At 37.1% G+C, this 21516-nt stretch overlaps 1 pseudogene; it reads left to right on the plus strand.

The window, feature by feature from the left end:
- The window catches only part of LOC103257500, a 193988-nt pseudogene extending 180190 nt beyond the window's left edge, over positions 1 to 13798 (plus strand).
- The last annotated feature ends 7718 nt before the right edge of the window (positions 13799 to 21516 follow it).

The raw sequence follows: 21516 nt of genomic DNA on the forward strand, positions 1-21516 counted from the left end.
CACTCGCCTCTGCCTCCCAAAGTGCTGGGATTACAGGCTGAGCCTATGCTTTTAACATAGGAGACAATCTGTATAAGGCTGTTCTTAGACTATGCTCCTTAGTGGTATGCAGCTAGGTCCGTAGGAAGATTTATATAAATAAATGAGTTTTACATCATGTTGCTAGGGGAAAAAAGTAGAGCTTCTGTTGAATAGTGGAATGCTATGAAGATGGGTTCTTAGAATTTTCTAAATATTTTGCCTTTAAAATTGTAGTTAAGCACTGGTGGCCTTTCTAATATATACTGATCTTTTTAAAACCTATACAATTTGTAAAAATTAGATTAGTATAAATTAGAAAGGCCACCAGTGCTTATCTAAAGAATCAATTTTACTTAGCGAATTGTGTACAATATTTTTTCTCTTCTTTAATGTAAGATATGTCCATTAAGTTTTATAAAATATAAAATATACATTGTAAACAGTATTAAAAATTAATATGGGTAAAAGCTGAGGCAGGATAGAAAGAAATTGAACAGGGGTAGAAAAGACAAAAATTCAAGATATAAAAGTGTCATGTCAAATTAGTGGAAAAAAAAATATTTTCTTGGAAAAATGGTATTGGGTCACCTGGCTGAACACTTATGAAAAATTAGATTTTTAAAATTGCATGTCTCACCCAAGATAATTTCTAGGTCAGTATTTCTAAATATTCTTATGTTATTGGCTACGCATGTTTTAAAATATATATATATATATTTTTTTCTAATTCTTTCCTCCTCCCCAAAAGTTTAATGACACAGATAGTCTCATGTCTGTTTACATCCTATGGCCCTTTGAAGGGTCATTAGCTATTTTAAAATGTAACTTTTTTGCATTCCACCTCCCGGCTAGTCTGGTCAAAAATTTTGCCCCAGTGGGAGTGGGATAGCCCCTATTGAGAATACATGTCTACACATCTAGAATAAATTAAGTTTTAAATGTAACAAAATAATTGACCTAGTTTTAATGATGGATCCTTTCTAAAATCTGTTTTAAAACTTAATCCTCATTGTGGTGGTATGAAAAGGTGAGACCTTTTGCGAAGTGATTAAGTCTAGAGAGACCCATCCTCATGAATGGATTAGTGCTTTTAAAAAGGGTTAGAGGGAACTCACTTAGGCTCTTTTGCCTTCCACTATGTGAGGACACTTAGATGGTGCCATCCATGTAGTGAATGTCCTTATTGATACTGAACTGGCTGGCACCTTGATCTTGGACCTTCACACCTCCAGAAATGTGAGAAATTTCTCTTCTTTATGAATTACCCAGTCTCATGTATTTTGTATTTTATGTTATTGTAGAAACGAGGTCAGTATTTCTAAATATTCTTATGTTATTGGCTACAACAGTACAAAAAGACTAAGATAATAATGGAAAAATAAGATAATAATTTACATGAATATTTATAATTTGATGGTGATTAAATTCCTTCTAAGAAGAATGACAAAGGAGAAAATGCATAAAGGAGGTATTGATATATTAAGCCTTGTGTTTAAAAAATATTGTGAACTATAAAAGTAATCGTAAACATTTAAAATTGTGTCTGTCTATGTCCATCCTGAAGAACAGACACCAGAAAGTTAACAATGGCTATTTCTTTTTTATTTATTTATTTTATTTTTATTTATTTATTTTTTTGAGTTGGAGCCTCACTCTGTCACCCAGACTGGAGTGCAGTGGTCGCTCCCGGTCACTGCAGCCTCGACCTGGTGGGCTCCAGCAATCCTTCCGCCTTAGCCTTCCAAGTCGCTGGAACTACAGGCGCATACTTCGACGCCTGGCTAATTTTTGATTTATTGTAGAGATGAGGTCTTGCCAAGTTGCCCAGGCGGGTCTCGAACCTGCGGGATCAGGCAATTCACTCATCTCAGCCTCCCAAAGTGCTGGGATTATAGGCTGAGTCACTGAGCCCAGCCAACAATGGCTATTTCTTATTGAGGTTATGAATTTTTAAATTTTCATTTATGGTTTTTCTACAATGATCATTATTATAAGTTGAGCATCCTAGATCCAAAAATCTGAAATCCAAAATGCTCCCGAATCTGAAACTTTTTTGCAGTACATAACTCAAAGGAAATGTTCATTGGAGCATCTTGGATTTTGAATTTTTGGATTTGGGGTACTCAACTGGTGTATCTGAAAACATCCGAATTTCAAAATCCAAAACACTTTTGGTTCAGGGATAGGGATACTTTTGGATCAGCAAACATTTAAAATTTAAAGCTTTTTAATGGAATACCTATGATTCTGTTGGTTCATCCAGTCACCTATCTCATTAGGATCTTGCTATAGTTTCTGCTAGGTATTTGAGAATATATAATTTAGGGCAATTATCCAAGCTTCTGTACTTTGTAAATATTAGAGCATGAGTCTGACTTTAAAGTGTTTGACATTCCTGTAGTGTGTGATTTTTCTTTTTGCTACTTTTAAAAGTTTATTGTCATCAACTGTGATTTCCAGATTCATCAACCACAATTTAGAAATTATTTTGCCACTACACAGGGGGGATCCCCTCTTAACAAACTGAAATTATCTTTTTAAAGGGTAGACTCCTTGCAGTACAGGTTTTCCCACTAGTTAAGTGTTCTAGGAACCCATTGGCATCAGAGTACCTGCTAGAGTTGTTATGAGAGGCTGCGTGTGGCTTCAGTGAATTTTTTTGTGGCAAGCAGGTGACTGTGTCTTCCTCCATGACAATACACCTACCCACATCTCGCTGAATGTTTGTAGTTTTTGACCAAAAACGGCTTGAGCCCCATGCCTCACTCTCCCTATTCATCAGATCTTGCCGAGTGAGTGTTTTTGTTTCCCCAAATGAAAAAAGTCCTTGAAGCGAAATGTTTTGCCAATGTGAAAGAGGGGAAACAAAAACCAGCAGAATCACCAAAAGACATCAAAATTGACAAGTCTAGAAATTGTTTTGAGCCCTGGAAAAGTATCTAAATAGGTGTATTGCACCAAATAGAGAGTACTTTGACAGTGACCAAAGTTTAAATATGTAAGAATAAATACACAATTTAAAAAAAATAAATTCTGTTTTTTGGGGATCTCCCCTCATATTTTCTTCTTTTTTTTGAATTGAAGTCTCACTCTGTCGCCCAGACTGGAGTGCAGTGGCCGCTCCTGGCCACTGCAGCCTCGACCTGCTGGGCTCCGGCAATCCTTCCACCTCAGCCTTCCAAGTAGCTGGAATTACAGGCATGCGCTACCAGTCCCGGTTGATTTTTTTATTTTATTGTAGAGATGAGGTCTCGCTACCCAGGTGGGTCTCGAACCCGCGGGCTCAGGCAATCCACTCACCTCAGCCTCCCAAAGGCACGGGATTACAGGCTGAGTCACCGAGCTGGCTCCCCTCATATTTTTGATGTAGTTTGATTGACCAGTTGATGGGATGCATGTACTTAATGAACTTGGGACTCAGAATTCTGAGTCAAATTGTTAGTCAAATTAAGCCTTAAATAGAAAAGGATATAACTCAGTAATTTCTATTATACATAAAGTCAATAACCTATTGAAAAAACACATAGCTTGCCTCAGTAGGGACTTTTGTTTTCTTAACTGATTCCTCTCTATTTGTATCTATCTAATACTTGAGTCTGTATTTCAAATTCTCATTGTACTAAGCTTTATTGTTAATGCTTCTGGTCTTTTCACTACTCACAAGTGGATGTTTTATAAATCATCAACAGTCCTTCTTGGCCAGTAAGTCAGAGGTTATTTTACACCCAGAGTCAATGTCAACTTTTAATTAATAATTGGTATGTAAGTATAAATAATGCCTTTATTGTGTACTTAGAGAGGAACAGTTTTTGAATCTGTTAATTCCTTGAATTGTCTCAAATGGAAGAAAAATGGTTTTTAGAGACTTTTTTGTTTTGGCCACTTGCTGGGAAATGGGGAGGAAGTAACAATTATGAAAATTTTATATGTGAAATAAAAAATATTTTTATAATACAAGGTAGAATAAAATAGTTTTGGATCAAAGGACAGTTTTTCTCCTCAGAAAGAGAATTTGTAACCTTATATGAACAGAGCCTAAATTTTACTTTCCAATGTAGTACAACACAAGGTGTAAATATTCAGCCTATTCTACTTCTTGTGGTATGCTTGTTTCCTGATCTATTTGTCAATCTGGGACTTACCTACACTTCCAATTATTTGTTTTTATTACCATTGTTGCCCTAAATCCATGGTCACAAAGGCACATTGATGAAAATTAAAGCAATTCTCAACACAGCTTCACTGAATTCAGAACATTCTGGCAGTTCTGAGAGAAGTTGAAAGACAGTGGCTCCCATTACTTTGATTATTTCATGGCCTCCCTGAACATTCTGGGAAGAAAGTGGATGTTGGCAAGCCAGGTTGGCTTTAAGGGGGTGGGCCAAGTTTTATACAGTTCAGGTCCAGGGAAGTACAACTTGGTCTATTTCAATGGCAGAGTTGTCAAGAATTCATCTGAGAATGATGAAGTAAACTCACAGACAAGCTCCTGTTTGTTGGTTCACTTATAAATCAGTGGTGCAAGCACATTTGTCAGTGAGATGTTTAATCTGCTTCAGTGTTTGGTGCAACTACTTTTACGTGTTTTAGCATCACAGACGATACATACATGCAACTTGCTGAATACAGATCATTTCTTGTGTGGTCTTTAGGATAATTCAGAGATGACTGTTGCCAAGATTATTTTAAGCTTATTTTCTGATATTGTGCATGCTCCAAAGTAATAAAACTGAATACCTTTACAGCTGTTTTCATTCCAAAGTATATTTAATGAATCATCGTTGCATGAAATGCTTCTTTGGCAATTGCTTTAACAATGTGTTACTATTGATGGCCATGATTTGTCATATTTAATGATTTTCCAGATTTTAAAATATGAAATATTTCTTATGAACTTAAAAAAAAAAAAAAAGAAAAGAAATGCTTCTTAAGAGCTCAACATGTAGCCTATATTTAATATAGCACTGATATCCTTTGCTTTCACATATTTGAAGCTGTAAAATTTGATATTGATAGTTTTTCTAGTAATTGATAGTTTTTCCTAATTATATATTATACAAATGTGTTAAAATCAGCTTACATCTTTGGACACTAGTCAATATAGAAGACTTGGTTAAAGATTATTTTCCAATTTTGATTCTTCTATGTCTTCTTGATGGAGAGGTGAAGTTAAAATGGACTCTGATGAGGAAGTAAGTGCTCCAATAAAAATGGGAGGCCGAGGCAAGAGGTTTGCCTGAGTCTACAGGTTCAAGACCAGCCCTGGCAACTTGAAGAGACCTTGTCTCTATAATAAATAAAAAAATAAGCCAGGAGTGGTAGCACATTCCTGTAGTTCCAGTTACTTGGAAGGCTGAGGCAGAAGGATCGCCTGAGCCCAGCAGGTCACTCCAGCCTGAGTAACTGCGTGAGACTCCAACTCAAAAAAAAAAGGAAACTTGTCTTTCCTCAAATTTTTGTGCATGTATATGTATATGTATGTTTGTGTACACTTGTGTATATATCTATACCTCTATGCCTATACCAATATCTACTTCTAGTTTGTTACTATATCATGCCACTTGGTTTATCTTCTCTAGCAAATAGTTGAGGATGTCTCAAAAATTGCTGGAAAAATGTCACTATCATCAAGAATAAATATTTACCCTATTCTTTTGTGTTTTGAGTAAAATTGGTAACTACGGTATAAATGATAAAAGTCCAAAGGTTTGTATACATGTTGAATATAGTCAGAGCTAAATTCTAAATTGCCATTTTGTTTTCTGGAACTCATTTGAACCAAGTAATTTCAGAATACAATACTGGAAATATGGAGACTTAGTTTTTAGTCCATCATGAGCTTTGTAACTTTATATAAGTCACTTAAACGGTCTAGCTTTTGGTTCCCAAATAACATATTATTTAAACTTTAACATACTTTGTAATTCCAAGAGTTTATGAGGTGGCAGTAGATCAGAGTCAGGTGCTTCAAGCAACTGCAAGTATCAGAATCAGATGGCACATTATCAGAAATCCTGGAGACATAGATGGTTTTCTAAAGTTTGACCCTACAAGGTCAACAGTAGGGCCAACAGGGGACCAATAAGGCAAGCGCTGATATAAAAAGTCTCTTCGGGAAAGAAATAAGAATGAATATTCAGTCAGAAAACAGAGTCAGTTTGTTTATCAGAAATCAGATAAAAAACCAACCAGGCTCCATGGCTCAGCCTGTAATCCTGCGCCTTTGGGAGGCTGAGGTGAGTGGATTGCCTGAGCCCGCGGGTTCGAGACCTGCCTGGGCAGTGAGACCTCATCTCTACAATAAATCAAAAATCAGCCGGGCGTGGTAGCGCATGCCTGTAATTCTGGCTACTTGGAAGGCTGAGGTGGAAGGATCGCCGAGCCCAGCAGGTCGAGGCTGTGGTGGCCGGGAGCGGCCACTGCACTCCAGTCTGGGCGACCGAGTGAGACTCTGACTCAAAAAAAAAAAAAAAAAGAAATCAGATAAAAAGGTAGTAGAAAATGATAGAGTTGCAGTCAGGAGGACAGACACTATATGAGTGCACACCTATTAGGTACCAAGTACTGAGGTGTGGTCATCGCTTGACTTTATTTTTGTCTCTCAGTTGCCATGAAAGTAAAGGGATTTCCCCAAAACATAGATGACTGAAGCACAGAGGTTTAGTAATTTGTCTATTCTATTAGAATTTGGACTCTTGCCATGTTCTAATACTATTATTGATTAATTACAACCTAGCTGAGCAAAAGTAGGTACAATTTAAAAATACAGAATTGCTGAGCATCATCCTAGACTACTAGAATCAAAACTCTGGACGTGATGTCATGGCATCCAATTTGCTAGAGACCTGTCCAAACTACTGCCTGATTTGAGAAAGATGGTAGGTTCAAAGTGAAACAAGAGAAAGACTGGGGAATAATAGCTACATGTGCCACAATCTATAACATTTGGTTGTTGAGGCAGTTTTCCACCACTTCTGAAGTATTACTTTCTATGAATCTCCTAATTGTATCCATCTCAAATCTTATAAGCTATTTAACTCCATTGAATTTGTTGCTGAGTGCTAAACTACTAAAAGTTTTTAAAAGTTTCATTTTCTTACTTTCTTAGGGGAAAAAAAAGCCTTCTAAATTGTAGTATGAAATGATCAAGTTTTTAAGAAAGGTTGCATTTATTGTAATAAATGAAATGTAAACCCCACGTGAATCAGATTGTGTTTGTTCCATGAATAGAACCTTATTTGCTAATTGACACTTTGAAAAGTCCTAGTATTATTTATGTACTGATAGGGTGTATTGAAAATGCATTTTAACAGGAGCTACTTGCAACCGAAACATAGGAATATTGCAAATAACAGACCTACACAAGAAAATATTACTCTTTAGCCAGCATATAATCTTTTTTCTAAGGAGAACACACTATTTTATATGCATGTTTAAAACTGTACTCACTGGCAGAGAAATTTTACTGACTAGCTATATATGCTTAATTTAATAGCCTGCAGCTTTTTTGTTCCTCTATATATGTTAATTAGTCATTTCTTAAGGAGTTTTTTAGTTTTGATGAAATACAAGTGTATTAGGCCAATTTAATACTACAAAATGAAAAAGTTACGACTTTTTCCACTGCAAATAATTTGAGTAATGGGGCTATTTAAGAGTATGCTTACAAGAGGCTATACATTTGAAAAACTATTTTTATGCTGTATCACTTATGCTTTTGATGCCTTCTGGTTGCCATGTTGTTTTCAGTGCCAAAAAAGAGTTCTAAAAGAAGAGTGAGAATAACAACTGAAAAAGTATTAAGATTGTTTTAGATGTCAATAATTTAGGCCACATTTATTGTGTAAAAATTAATAAAGTAAAAATATGAAAGAAGTAGTAAGTAGAAATGTCCTGAATTTTGTCAGTCAAAAACAATGTAGAATGATGGTTATCAGTCTAGGAGGGTGAGGACATTAGGTTGATATGGGTTAGACAGGTGGAATAAGTTCAAGAGGTCTGTTGAACAACATGGTAACTGTAGTTAACAACAATCTATTCTTAAAAATTGGTGAGATTAGCTTTTAAGTGTTCTCATCATACAAATGATTTAAAATGTCAGGTAATGTGTATGTTTAATTAGCTTGATTTAGCCATTCTACAATGTATACATATTTCAAAATAAGTTGTGTATTATATATATATATTATATATATAATCTACTTGTCAGTTAAAAAAATTTTTTAAAATCTATTTTGGCAAGGTCAAAGGCTAATAATAAGTAGTATACAATATAAGTAACATATGGAACTAAAATAAAATAAGTAAATTGGAAAAACTATACGTTGCATAAGTCAGGTTCCTAGCAGGTATCAGCATTGAGAGTTGGGATTTTTGCGGAAACTCTTCAGTTTAAAAGGTGAGTGCCAAATTAGAGGAACCACAGGATTCATTAACACATGCAGAGATTAGCAGCACAGGGACAACATTGCATCCCTTGATGCAAGGGAAGGAGATGTGTTTTAGAGCCCACTGAGAGCTGGAACAGTGGAAAGGAGCCCTTCCACCAGAAACTGTCAACTTAAAGTTATATAGCTATGGTAGTTAGGATATTGTATCTACTAAATCTCATGTCCAAATGTGATCCCCAGTGTTGGAGGTGGAACCTAGTAGGTGGTGCTAGGGTCATGGGGATGGATCCCTCTAGCTTGGTGCTGTTCTTTCAGTAATGAGTTCTTGCTCTTTTAGTTCCCATGAGAGTTGGTTTAAAAGAGCCTGGTACCTTCTTTGTCTCATTTCTGCTGTCTCCATGTGACACGCCTGTTCCCTCTTTGCCTTCCACCATGATTGTAAGGTTCCTGAGTCCTCACCAGAAGCAGAGAGGCCTGTGCCATGCAGAACCATGAGCAAAATAAGCATCTTTTCTTTATAAATTACCCAGCCTCAGACCCCTATACCAACATACTGGAGGCTAAATATGGTGGTTTAAAATATATCTACACATTTTTCACCATTCTTTTCAGGTGAAAAGGTGGAGCCTCATTCCTTTTCCTTCAAGTATGAGCTGGATTTACTAACTTGCTTCTGATAAGTAGCAAAGGCAGAAATGATAGTGTGTGATTTTATGAAAGATATTGTACTTTTTGGCTTCCTGTCTCTCATCTTGGATCACTTACTCTGAGGTAAGCCATCTAAGGATGTTCAATCAGTCCTATAAAGAGTTTCATGTAGCAAGAAACTGAAGCTTCCTGCCCACAGCAGCAAGGGACTGAGGGCTTTTGCCAACAGCCATGTAAGTGAGCCTTCTTGGAAGCAGACCCTTCAGCTCCAGTCAAGGCTTAAATGGCCTCTCTCCTGACCAAAGAGTTAACTGCAACCTTGCCAGAGACCCTAAGGTGTAACCATGTTGCTAAACTGTTCCCAAATTTCTGACCCACAAAAATGGTGAGATAATAAGTATTTGCTGCTTTAAGATGTTTTATATCATTTTAGTATTAGATTAGTAATACACTGTTTATGTTTTTTCTTCCAGAAATGACTACCCTCTTTGTCATTTCACTACTGTCATGGAAGAGTGCTGTTGCTAATTTCCTAAGACCTTTTTCTTAAAAAGAAGCTTGATTCAAATTTCACTCTCTCTCTCAAAGTTGACAGAATGAACCTTATACAGTTTCTCTATCATAGGATGATGAAATTTTCTTCTATAATCTCCCTTCATGGTTTCATTTGATTTGTTCCTGGAAGGAAAAATGTGTAGTCTGGCCTTTTCTATGGTTTTGTGTACTTTGTGTGTGTGTGTGTGTGTGTGTGTGTTTAATCCTATGATACTGTTTGATATCTACTTTTAAAATATTTTCTAAATTAACAAGTAATGAATTTGAATTTGAAACTCTTGAAAACAAAATGTTGTATCCCCTTTTGTAATTATTTTACTCTCTTGGGATGATCTGTAGTTATTGTGATGCACTGCCACGCCTATGATTCCACCACAGAGAGCCATCGAAGTTTCCCTCTGTGGTCAGAGAGTTCTTTTTTTTTTTTTCTGAGTTGGAGTCTCACTGTCGCCCAGACTGGAGTGCAGTGGCCACTCCCGGCCACCGCAGCCTTGACCTGCTTGGCTCCAGTGATCCTTCCGCCTCAGTCTTCCAAGTAGCTGGAACTACAGGCATGCGCTACCACCCCCGGCTGATTTTTTGATTTATGGTAGAGATGAGGTCTCGCCAAGTTGCCCAGGTGGGTCTCGAACCCGCAGGCTCAGGCAATCCACTCACTTCAGCCTCCCAAAGGCGCGGTATTACAGGCTGAACCACCGAGCCCGGCTGTCAGAGAGTTCTGTATCGACTTTGGAAGTCTCTTGGCCTGGAGGTCTCCTGGCCTCTCAGCTAAATATCTGTTCTATCAAAACTCAACTCAGGTGTTATCTTCTTTATCTACTCATCTTGTCATTCCTCTTTTCCTCATTTATTTGGACTTCAACTTTAATTCATGCATGCAATTATGAGAATGTCTAAATGTTTTATAATGCTTACCTAATCCATATGTCTTTTCCCTCTTGTCAGTTTCATCAGGACCTGGAATTTGTGGCTTTATCCTCAACTGTATCATCTATCACCTGATCCATATTGACTAACTGCTCTGTGTGTGCATCCTTGTATTCTTACTTCTTCAGCTCTTCTAATTGAGAGTTTGCATCATCATATTTTTCTGTAATTTTATTGCTCTCTATAAGAACGTCAGAATTAAAGCTTTAGAATCCTTTTAAAGTACTTCCTTGGTAATCATTTTATATCATGTAAGAGATATGATACTTCAATGAATACATTTTATCATAATTAATCTCAATATTTAAGATGCATACTTTAAAATTTTTCAATGACAAGTGAACATAAAATAGGCTAAAGAGCATTACCCTTTACAAAATATTATATGAGTAAAAATAGTTGCTCTTTCCTTAAAGAAAGAAACTTTTAGCAGCCTTCCTTAGGCTTTGGAAATTTTTCTTGAGCTTTCCTGCCAGAAATTGAGCCATAGGTATCATCCTGACTTTTCTCTTACCTCAATTTTACCTCTTCCACTTAACATGTATCATTCATAATCTTTGTCCCTCTCTTCCTTGCCCCGCAGTGATTGTAAAGATTTGACATGCAAACACCTTTGGAAGTAATTGTGGAGAATATGTTATTTGGACATATTTCTTTCTGCACCAATACGTATTAGGACAAACTCCCATCCTCCCCTCTTTCTACTCTTTGCCATGCACACAATTGTTCTTAGAGTCAGAAGCTTGTGAAATTCTTTTGCTTTTTGATGACTTTGCCTATATTCACTCATTTATTATATATGTGTGCTCAGTTTTAGTGTGCAGTATACACTGTATTCTATGTTCTCTAAGAAACAGAGACTTTTAAAGAAAACAAGAAGTATAGGAATCTGGAGTGGAACAAATATAATATTATATTGGCTCCATCATTGTGGATTTTTGTAAACTTGGGTTTGTACTATGGATTATAGGTTTTGTGTTTTCTGCTTGGAATCTGACTTTGTGCCAGGGTTCACTCTCATCTCCCCTTCGTCTGAGATCTGGGTTCTTGGTCTTGATCTGGTCTACCAGCCTTTACTATCATGGTTGGTACTGGCCTTCTCCAACTTTAGCTACTGTTTGTGTCATAACTAATTCCTGAGAAGGATATTTATCCCTGATAAATTTTGTAGTTGTGTTTGCAACATCCATTTATCCTGATATGGTTGGTAGTTGTGTCTGCAACATCTATTTACCTGTACATAAAATGTTTATGATTTCAATCCCACATAGTTTATGAGGCCCTTATACTCTAAAATGATTAAATTACCAATGCAGAATTTTGACATTTAAAACTCAATGTAACAACTTCTTAATAATATACTTAATCTGAAGAAAATTTTAAAAATTTACATACACACACACACTCCCAAGAAACATCAAGGACTATGTAAATTAGACCCATCTCTTACTGAGAACAATTAGGAAATTTCAGAAATATACACAAACATGGTGCTTGTAGGCATGAGAGAGCTAGCATATTAGCAGATAATTATAGGACCAAAGCCCAAGAGAAAAGTGAAGTTCACAATAGTAATCTTGACTTAGGGAGGCTTTCCATCTTGTGTTTTCAGGGTCTAGAAGAGGCATCTGAGAGACTGAGACACCAAGCAGAGATTTTTAACAGATTTGCAGAGCTGGGGGACAAAACTTGGAAGTTAGAAGTTGTCAGGGCTGGTGTTTAGACTCCAAATGTTTATTGTTTAGGAGTAAGCTTGTGGCAGAAGTAAACTATTTCTCCTTGGGATGGAAGCCAGGCACTGAAGAATCTCAGTTTCTGATTAGATCAAGTTTATATGGACTTCCTAACCTTTCTAGCAAACTCCAAAAGTCAAAAGAAAATATTATCTGGAGAAAGATAACTGTCATCAAAGACTTCGAATTATCTTTCATTTTCATTTTCTATAATTTTTTCTTTTTTTCAAATTGTGGGGTACGATTCAGTGTTGGTTATACAAACATTCATCGTGCAGGTACCCCTGTTGATGAGTTGTGTCCCCCACAGTCAGATTTCAACTACTGTCATTCCCACCCCCCTCCACAGTTTCCAACTACTGTCAATCCTTTTCTTATAGTATTACGATAGTTGTTCATGATCCACTTATGAGTGAGAACATGTAATACTCAGTTCTTTGTTTCTGTGAAAGATCACTCAGTATTTTAGACTCTAATTCCATCCAGGTTGCTACGAAATTCATGATTTTGTTCTTCTTTATGGCTGTGTAATATTCCATCATGTATATGTACCACATTTTTTTCTCCAGTCCTCTTTTAATGGGCAGCACGGTTGGTTCCATGTTCTTGCTATTGTGAACAAGCCTGCGATAAGCATACGTGTGCAGGTATCTTTTTTATAGAGTGATTTGAGTTCTTTCGGGTATATTCCCAGTAGGGGAATTGCAGGGTCATATGGAAGATCATTTTCTATACATTAACATCTGGCACTCAAACAAACAAACAGAAGCAATGACAAGACATAAAAACATGAAAAAAGTGAAAAACAGAGAAACAAAAGATATAGACTGACAGAGGTTCTAGATAATAATGGAAAGATCAAACAAAAACTTTGAAAAAAATATGTAATTTTTTTAGAAAATGGAAAGACAAAATTAAGATTTTTGGTACTATAAACTTGAATTAAAGTAGGGTAATTGAATTAAGGTGGGGTTCCGAACCGGGGCTGGTAGGGTCTGGGGGCAGGTATGGAGGACAGGCCTCGCAGGTTCCTTGGCATGGAAGAGGGAGGTCACAGTGTGAGGTTCGCCCCCCCACCCTACCGCTTCTGCGAGGTCTGAGCAAGGGCCTGCAGCAATACCCTACTGTCCGCGAGAGAGGAAGGATTGAATCATATTTGTGACCAAAGAAGACCACGAAACTCCAAGCTATGTGGAGCTGATGGCTGATGACCCCAATGATCCGAGGAGTATGGATTGTTACTGCCTGGTGGAGACATTAACAGGAACTGCCCGTGCCTTGGGCGAATGGCCAGCGGCCCCTGCCGGCCACAGTTCAAGTTGACCTTTTCCCGCTTCTACAATAGTACAGAGGATGCCCAAGGGTCAGACTGTGTAGAGCCGTCTCGGCCATGCTGGAATGCATGCAGCAATACCCGACCTCTGTCCCCAGAAGGATGAGGGGGAGGAGGAGAAGAAGCCAACAGAACATATAGAAGGAACGGCTCCCACTGAGGCCAAAAAAGCAAAGGGGTCAAGTTCATGAAGGCCACCAAGCACTCAGTTCCAGTCTCTCTACCTCAGAGTAAAATGGACCTTTTGCAAAATGCCTTTCAGTTACCTTCCAAGAAAGTGTCTTTCCCTCTGTTGTCCTATGCACTGCAATGTATAAAATAACTTATTTTGATGATCGGGGTCTTGGCCTCTTGACATATACACTGAAGAAAATGAGAGTTGTATGTATGTAGTTCCTACACAGACCTGTCAGCAAATGTAGCTGCCACTTTAAAATTCTCTTTTCTCAGATCACCCTGAGTTTTGCCACTCAAATAATAGGTTGAGTTGTCTCAGCAGTCAAAAATGATTATCCAGGAATGTTTGTGAGTTAGCTGATTTATTCTGATTCATTATATCCCTTTTAGTAGATTTTATACCCCTTTGGGAAATGAAATAGAAAGAATATCTGACTTTTAAAAATGTTGGTGTGGGGCCATTTTTACTAGAAGAGGTCAGATACGTATTTCTTAAACTCCATCTTGACCTTGAGTATACGAGGGGGTATAGTACTTCATTCCTGATACATTTAGATTTCCGTGTTGGTGTTGAGCTCCAGGTTTTGTGTTTGGACAGTGGAGATTTGGACTCTCCCATTCACAGCCCCCTTCTATGTGAAGGGAAAGACTGGTTTTTGCTGTTACTTGCTATTCTGGGAGCCCTGGTTTGGGGTCCCTGTTCACAATGGTTCAATCAGGTCAGATGCAATGTTCTTGAGAGATGGGGACCTAATAGTGACCAGAGTAGCAGCCAAGAGAGGAAGCAGTGTGAATTAAGTGCTCAATTAAAAGGAAACAATGGTTTTTACCTGGAAAAATAAAATAAAATCAGAAAATTTTTTCTTGTAATTTCCCACTCTGAAAGACCAGAAGGGGCTGAAATGATAGGATCATCTCAATATAAGGAATACAAGTCCATTTGATAAAGATAGCTAAAAAAGCAATGTTTACAAAATTATACTTGATAATAAAATGTTGACAGCATTCTCTTCTAGATGGGAAAGGAGACAATGATGTCCACTATAATCACCTCTATTCAAATGTTATCGGATGTGTAAGTGTAGTAAGGTAATCAAAAGAAATAAAATGTGTATAGTTGGAAAAGAACAAATAAAACTTTTTTTTACTAACAATATCATTTTATAAATTCCATAATGATGTATATATTTGAGCTATTAAAATTAATAAGTGAATTGAGACAAAGCTGTGTACATAAAGTCAATATTAAAACATTATTTCAATATACTACTAATAAAATTTACTGACTGCAAGCTAAGTGTGAAATATACCAACAATAAAGTGCAATTTTTTTTTTGAGTAGGAGTCTCACTCCGTCGCCCAGACTGGAGTACAGTGGCCACTCCCGGCCACCACAGCCTCGACTTGCTGGGCTCCGGCGATCCTTCCGCCTCAGCCTTCCAAGTAGCTGGAACTACAGGCACGCGCTACTATGCCCGGCTGATTTTTTGATTTATTGTAGAGATGAGGTCTCGCCAAGTTGCCCAGGTGGGTCTCGAGCCCGCGAGCTCAGGCAATCCACTCACCTCAGGCTCTCAAATCGCGGGATTACAGGCTGAGCCACCGAGCCCAATTTAAAAAAGACATGCCATTCATAAGAGCACAAAAGCATCAAATACCAAGGGCCAATAAGACTGTTACACAGAACAGGTGAAATACTATTGATGAATAGCAGATATGCAAACTCAATCAACGTTTTGTCAGTTTTGGGGGGTAGGAATTGAAATGCTGATTCCAACATTTACATGTAAGTTAAAAGGGACAAGAATAGGTAAGATAGCTAAGACACCTCTTGAAAAAAGAGGTAGGAGAGTCTTACACTTTCGTGTATCAAGACTTTTTATAGTAAATTGCTTCATTGTTATGATTCACAAGGTCCTTAAATGTGTAATATGCAGATAACAAAATAGAATATTTGAAGGTGAAATGAGATAGTGAAATACCAATGTAGTAGGTACATTGTAAGACCTTAAAACAGTAGAAATTGTTGTTATTATTTCATCCCGTTATGGGCTGAATTGTACCCTTGCCCCAATATTTATTTATTTATTTATTTATTTATTTATTTACTACTCATGCACTCACTCAGTCACTCACTCACTCAGTCACTCACTCACTCACTCACTCACTCACTCACTCACAGGGTTTCACTCTGCTGCCCAGGCTGGAGTGCAATGGCATGATCTCAGCTCACTACAGTCATGAACTCCTGGGCTCAGGCAATCCTCCTGCCTCAGCCTCCTGATTAGCTGGGACCAAAGGTGCACACTACCATGGTTGGCTAATGTTTCAACTTTTTTGTAAAGATAGGGTCTTGCTCTGTTGCCTAGACTGGTCTCAAACTCCTGGCCTCAAGTGATCCTCCCACCTCAGCCTCCCAAGGTACCAGGATTACAGTCATGAGCCATCACACCCACTCCCTGCTCCCACTTTATATGTTGAAATGCTAACCCCTAGTACTTCAGATGGTGACTGTATCTGGAGATGGGGCATTTAAAGAGATGATAAAGTTAAAATGTAGTCTTTAGAGTGGGGTCTAATCCGATATGACTGGTACGCTTGTAAGAAGAGGAAAGTTGGACACAGATATGCACTGAGTGAAGACCATGTGAAGACAGGGAGATGACAGCCATGTGCAAGCCAAGGAGAGAAGCCTCAGAAGAATCAACACTGTGAACATCTCGATCTTAGATGTCTGGTCTCCAGAATTGTTGGAAAATAAATTTCTATAGATTAAGCAACAAAAAAGGTCTTTTTATAAAACTACAGTAAATAAAACAAGGTGCTGTTGGTACCCAAAGGGACAGATGTTTGTGACACATATGACCAAATAAAAATATAAGACATTCTTATTAATCAATAGGAAAAACACAATCTTTCTTAAAAAATTTTTTTATTTTAAAGATGTGGGGTACAATTCAGGGTTAGGTATACAAATGTTCATTATGCAGGTACCCGATCCCCCGGCAGTTTCTCACTACTGCCAATCCCTTTCTTATAGTATTATGATAAGTGTTCAAGTTCCACTTATGAGTGAGAGCATGTGATGCTCAGTTTTCTGTTTCTGTGATAGATCACTGAGTATGATAGACTCTAAATCCATCCAAGTTGCTGCAAAGCTCATATGCTTGTCATTCTTTACAGGGCTGCATAATATTCCATTGTGTATACGTACCACTTTTTTTATCCAGTCCAGCTTCAATGGACAGCATGGTTGGTTCCATGTTTTTACTATTGTGAACAGTGCTGCAATAAACAATCTGTTTTTAAAAATGGGCTTTCTACAAAATAGGATATCCAAGAGTCCAATAAATATATAAAAGGTACCCAATCTCAATTTGTATCAGAGAAATGCTAATTAATGGCTCAAATTTTAAAAAGATTGGCAGTGCCAAATGTTGGTAAGATGGTGAGTTTTCATAGACTGCTAGTGGTAGTGTAGATAAGCACGTTCATTTTAGAGAGTTTATTATTACTGAACATATATATATATACTATAACCCAGCAATTCATCTTCTCAGTGTATACTCAATAGAAATGCATATACCCAGAGACCAAGAGAGATGTTCAAGAATGTTCATAACAATATTATTTGTAATAGTAAAAAAAAAGTGGCGACAACTCCAATGTCCATCAATACTAATATATATGAATAGATTGTATTCTACTCATACAATGAAACACTTTGCAGGAATTAATATGAATGTACTGTAGCTTCCTCAAAAATGTGGAAGAATCTCACAGTCATGATGCTGAGCACAAGGAACTATGTATACTGTATAATTTCATTAATAGTTAATTCAAGCCGGGCTCGGTGGCTCAGCCTGTAATCCTGCGCCTTTGGGAGGCTGAGGTGAGTGAATTGCCTGAGCCCGCAGGTTTGAGACCCGCCTGGGCAGGCGAGACCTCATCTCTACAATAAATCAAAAAATTAGCCGGGTGTGGTAGTGTGCACCTGTAGTTCCAGCTACTTGGAAGGCTGAGGCGGAAGGACCGCTGGAGCCCAGCAGGTCAAGGCTGCGGTGGCCGGGAGTGGCCACTGCACTCCAGTCTGGGCAACAGTGAGACTCCAACTCAAAAAAAAAAAAAAAAATAGTTAATCCAAAGTTCAAAAACATGCAAAACTAATTTATGGTATTTGAGCCAGATTACTGGTTATGTTTGTGAGAGAGAGAGGGCACTGGTGAGAAGGACCAGAAAGAAGTCTACTGAGGCACCAGTGATGTTCTTTTTTGAGTGTGTTATACTTTTAAAAGCTAAAGAGAATATACACATCATTAGCAGTTGAGGACTCTCTGTTAATTTCCATCTACGTTTTCTGAGGTTACTTTTTCATTTTACTGTTACTTTAGGCCACATATGAAAAAGTGAAAACCCAAGGTAAATTTTGAAAAAAGAAAACTAGAAGCTATATTCATCTTTTAAAAATAGATTTCTTAACAGAACTAGACATTGACCTTCTATATGACCCAGCAATCCCCCTTCTGGGAATATACCTGAAGGAACTAAAGTCATTCTACAAAAAAGATACCTGCACATGAGTGTTTATTGCAGCACTATTCACAACAGCAAAAACATGGAAACAACTCTGCTGCCCATTGAAAGTGGACTGGATAAAAAAAAAAGTGGTACATATACATTATGGAGTATCATGCAGCCATAAAAAAGGACAAAATTATGGACTTCACAGCAACTTGTATGGATTTAGTATCTGTCATACTCAGTAATCTATCATGGAAACAAAGAACTATATACCACATGTTCTCACTCATAGGTGGGTCCTGAACATTTATCACAATACTACAAGAGAGGGATTGGCAGTAGTGGGACACAGCCACGGGAGGAGGGTGTAAGGTACATAACATCACTAAGTGTACCTGATCCTAAACCAGGGGAAGTGAGGATCAATGGGAGGCCCAAACTTCACCAGTACTTAGACTACTTTTTTTTAATCAATGTTTTTTATTTTAAAATTGTGTGGTACAGTTAAGGGTTAGGTATACAAATATGCATCATTCAGGCACCCTTGTGGATAAGGGGTGTCTCCTCATCCCCAGACAGATATTGACTACTGTTAATCCCATCTCCCTTCCCCTTCCTCCCCCCCATAGTTTCCCACCATTGTCAATCCTTTTCTTACAGTATTACAATAGATGTTCAAGGTCCATTATATGAGTAAGAACATGTGATACTCAGATCTTTGTTTCTGTGAGAGATCACTCAGTATTGTAGACTCTAGTTCCATCCAGGTTGCTGCGAAATTCATGATTTTGTGTTCTTTTTTTATGGCTGTGTAGTATTCCATCATGTATATGTACCACATTTTTTAATCCAGTCCTCTTTTGATGGATAGCATGGTTGGTTCCAGGTTCTTGCTATTGTGAACAATGCTGCGATAAACATATGTGTGTAGGTGTAATAAGAAAACTACCTACAAAAAAAAGCTCTGGAGCAGATGGCTTTCCAGCAGAATTCTATAAGACATTTAAGAAGGAGCTGATACTAATCCTACTGAAAGTATTCCAGGTGATTGAGAAAGATGGAACCCTCCCCAAATCATTTTATAAAGCTAACATCACATTGATATCCAAACCAGGTAAAGACCCAACAAAGAAAGAGAACTACCGGCCAATATCTTTGATGAACATAGATGCCAAAATTCTCAACAAGATCCTAGCAAACTGAATTCAGCAACACATCTCAAAAATCATCCATCATGACCAAGTAGGCTTTATCCCTGGGACACAAGGCTGGTTCAACATTCACAAGACAATAGATGTAATTAAATACATCAACAGAAGTCAGAACAAAAACCACATGATCATATCATTAGATGCAGAAAAAGCTTTTGATAAAATCCAACACCCCTTCCTGATAAAAACCCTAGAACACCTAGGCATACATGGAACATATCTCAAAATAGTAAAAGCCATCTACGAGAAAACCACAGCTAGCATACTCCTACACAGACAAAAATTTGAACCATTTCCCCTGAAAACTGGAACTGGACGAGGATGCCCACTCTCTCCCCTCCTGTTCAATATAGTATTGGAAGTCTGGCTAGAGCAGTCAGAAAAGAGAAGGCGATCAGGGGTATCCAAATAGGAAAAGAGGAAGTCAGGTTATCCCTCTTTGCCAACGACATGATTGTGTACCTTAGACCACTTTTGTACCTAATCCTGACTTGCACCCTACATCTTTAAAATAAAATTTAAAAATACAGCAAACTAGAAAAAAACAGATTTTAAAAATCTAATTCAAGGTTAATAGTAGATTGCCTTGCATGTACTGTCCCTTTAAAAAACTTAAATTATTTGCTTGATTCTGCTTTAAATATGATAGACAAACAATTTGTTGGCTTACAGTAAAGCTGTGCTTTATTTATTTAGGTAAATATGCTTATACTTCACATGTGTATGATATGAAATTTAGAATTAACTTTTCATTCCACGAGCATGTGCTACCCAGCTATATATAGGAATATCAGATTGGTTTGAATACTAGTTGAAAACGAGTCTCTGAAGTCACATTGCTCAATTTTGACAGTGGGACATTGGGAGAGTTCCTTAACTTTTGATTAGTTTTAATTTTTTAAATAGAAATATTTGGTAGATATGCAACCTTATGAATAGCAATGGAAGTGAATGTAGTCTTATGTTGATAACGAATTTGGGATAGCAGGCTAGATATATTAGGTATGTAGGAAGAAACAATTCTCATGTAAACAAAAACCAAAATTCGTGTCTCTAATAGTGGCATGTTGAAATTATAGGGAGGTCACAGGCAACTTCTCATATGTTTCAATAGTATTTGTAAAAGAAAATAGATTTTCAAGCTGCTCTAATAATATCTAGTTACTGGTAACCCATTGTAAAACTCCTCATTTAAACCTCTTGTCTTTCTTGATTTTTCTGAACAGTATATTGATGTGTTAATAACAACAAAGCTTAGGAAATTAATATTTTAATCTACTTATAGTATTTGAAAATAAAATGAGTTATTTACAGATATACCTTGCTTCAAGATCATCTAATATAGCATATAAATATAAAAGTAAATTGAGTAATCTTTTTAAAATGTCTGCTTATAAACAGTAGACTATTCTAGTACCTGTGAAATTATCTACTCATAGTTTTTTTCAAATCTATATTAATGCATAACATAAGGCACATTTGTATTGGCATCCTCATATAAAACACTTTTTAAAATAAAATAAGCAATATGTCAGTTCGGCTAAGGAATGGTCCTTTTCACTTAACCTCCAACTGCATTTAGACAATCATTCAGCAAATATCTGGGGCAAACTTCTTTCTCTTATGAAACATTTTACAGTTTTTGTAGTATACTGATGCTACTTGTTTTAATCATAATTACATTTACTTTTTGAAATATCATTTTATTAGTGTGTTTTACTCTAGCTCTGTACTAATGCTCTTTTTCTAATTAGATTATACATTATTTCTGAAAGCAGGTGCTGCCTTTTCTTGTTCTTGCACATATCAAGGGCCATAGAATGTACTCAACACATCTTTATCAAATAGAGTTGTGTGGTTAAAAAACTTAAGCTTGTATGAGTAACTTCCAGCACTTTTATGAAATTTCTCCTGTGTTATGTATTCTCTTTGCTCTATTGCTATTAAGGTAATGAGATTTCTGATTCATTATTCATAATGTGGAAACTCACAGTAAGAAA

This window comes from Carlito syrichta, unplaced genomic scaffold (assembly GCF_000164805.1).
Source record: "Carlito syrichta isolate Samal-C Ts95f unplaced genomic scaffold, Tarsius_syrichta-2.0.1 Scaffold301775, whole genome shotgun sequence".
Classification (NCBI taxonomy): domain Eukaryota; kingdom Metazoa; phylum Chordata; class Mammalia; order Primates; family Tarsiidae; genus Carlito; species Carlito syrichta.